This window comes from Penaeus japonicus, unplaced genomic scaffold, assembly GCF_977035675.1.
Source record: "Penaeus japonicus unplaced genomic scaffold, GWHDUDI00000001_assembly GWHDUDI00000001, whole genome shotgun sequence".
NCBI classification, from domain to species: Eukaryota; Metazoa; Arthropoda; class Malacostraca; order Decapoda; family Penaeidae; genus Penaeus; species Penaeus japonicus.
Genome location: NW_028234403.1, coordinates 2789473 through 2791972, shown reverse-complemented (window position 1 = coordinate 2791972; position 2500 = coordinate 2789473). Strand labels below are relative to the sequence as shown.

Genomic DNA, 2500 nt, shown 5'->3' with positions numbered 1-2500 from the left:
GGATTTTGGATCACTGTTATTTTATTGTGCTATTAATAATGAGTGAGTGATGTTGACAATTGCAGTCATTATTATTATAACTGCTGTAATATTAAGTAAAATGGGTTTCAACTCACATCTCCCAAACCTAGATGGCACCACTTTCTTCTAGCACCAGCAGGAGACAGAGCCTTGAATGGCATCCATCTACGGGCTCTAGCAAGCACTATATCCATAGAATGATGGCACCGAGCAAGTTACCAACCTCTTGCTCTAAAGTACAGCAGATGAAAAATGTGTAGGCAGAACAAGAGGAGGAAGATGACTCAAACCATTCCCAATGCCTACAATGTGCCCCTGTGCCAGTAGGGATGCCTTTTATTGTGGCACTCACTGTCAAAAGCACAAGTTTCCTTCCTCTTCCCTACCTCTTCATGTTATCTTCATTTTGGATGGTTATAAGTTTCGTGTTCGTTCATGACAGCACACAAATAAAGTTGATTTTTTTATCCTCCCCTAAAATAGCAATACTTCTATCACACTGAGTATAAAGAAAAAAATGAGCTGATATGGACCATGAACTACAATTTTAATCAGCTGCAGAATTGATAGAGCCTGTGATATGACAGATATAAGTCTCTAAAATCAGTAAAACACACAAAAATGGCTCTAGTTCTACAATGAGTGACTAAAAGAGAGTGGGAAAAGTCAAGGCATGTTGTGTGAAGCTGCCTCGCTCAGAAATAAAACTCTTTCTGGAGCCTTGGTAAGTAAGTCTATCCCCCGTTGGCAATGGGTTAATGAATTAGTGAATTGTTATTTCAGGTAAAACTTATTGATACATCTGCAGTAACTCAAGCAATTAGTGTGGCTTTGCTTTGGTAAAGAAAAAACAACCATCACTATATATATATTCCAGCAAGATAGAACCTGCAGATTCTCTGACATTTAACATCAAATAAAGAACCAGCCCAAGATCCATCTATGTAAAATAATCCTGCCTTAAGAGTGTAGGCCTTCTAACATTATATTATAATGTTCCAAGGATTTGCATAGAAGAGAGACATTATGTAAAGAAAATGAGTTTTAAAAGTAGCTATGGGTGTTTTTGACATGTGAAATATATATAAGATGATTCAATAATCATTCCTTTATCCCTGGAATGGAGCTGCTAATAACTTGATGTTGGCGTGGTGGAAAAATTTAAGATAATCAGTCAATCCCTGGACTGGAAAGGCTGTTTTTTCTGATGTCAACATGAATGCGGTGCTTATATCTATTGCATGTTTAGAATATTTTCTAACAAATTAACAAGTGAATTTCTTACTGTGGTAACTATTTCATCTGTAAAAGACATTACCTGAATACACTACATAAAATAACAATTTCTGCTCTGGAAGAGGCAAGCGAATCTTCCTTTGCATTTGTTATGAAAGATAGAACTTAGACTGGGTCCTTGCTTAGCAATAAAATTCCAGGGAGGCTTACAAATTTCATCTTACCAGAATATACATGATAGTCATTTGCAGTATTTAGATGCATGCACGTAAATTTGCATACTTTGATAAGGATTGTGGCCAAAGCTGTACTTTCTAGAGTTTATATTTTATACTTAACCCGTTAACGACGGATGACAAGATAACACGTCTAGTGGTTTTTGGGCTACACGACGGGGACGCGTTACTTTGTCTAGCCCGGGGCGCGGGAGGAGCCAGCGCACAGCGCTGGCTCGCGGCTAATGCGGCCGAGAATCCCGACGCGTTAGGCTTATGCATTCAAGAGTCCCGGAATTTTGGTCTATTTAAGCCGGATTGGCCCCGTCGGGAACGGGTTAATGGTGCTGTTTTATGTATTCTTTATGGCCTTTACGTAAGTACTTTTTTATCTTTATACGTTTTTTTCAGAAACCAAAGTTGATCCCATACCCAAGCAGAAATAGCGGGATGATCCTTAACCCATTTGCGCCGGATGATGTGCTGACACGTTTCGTGGTTTTTGAGTCAGATGCTGGCGATGAGATATTTGGTCAAGGCCAGCACTCAGGGTGAGCGAGCGGACAGCCCAGGCTAGCGGCTAGTGCGCCCGAGAATCCCGAGGCGTTAGGCTTATGCGTTCAAAAACCCTTGCACACTGACCATTCAGAGCCGGAATTGCCCTGGCTTGAATGGGTTAAAGGCTCATGTGTACTAAGCTGTGGGATGTTGTAGGTGACCAGTTCCTTCCTGCCTTGCCCTTGACCCTAGCTGATGCAAGTATCTGGGTTGGTGGGTAGGGCTGTCTGGGTGTGAACCTTGGACCATGCAATTGCAAAGCCACTGAATAACACCTAACCATCAAAATTAATACAACTCATGACTATTTCTTGTGCATGTGTGTCAATATTACTCAGACGAGAGTGTCTGTTACTTGAAAAGATCCTAAGCAGCTGTTCTTTCAAAAACAGAACAGAGTAGATATCAGTCAGTCTTCAGCATGAATCAGAAACCAAGCAACTCCTTAACCCATAGCAAATGGAGATTTG

General features: G+C 40.7%; 1 protein-coding gene across 1 annotated transcript in view; it reads left to right on the top strand.

The window, feature by feature from the left end:
- The window catches only part of LOC122263310 (rho guanine nucleotide exchange factor 39), a 22533-nt gene that overhangs the window by 1423 nt on the left and 18610 nt on the right, over positions 1-2500 (top strand). The window lies entirely within an intron of this gene.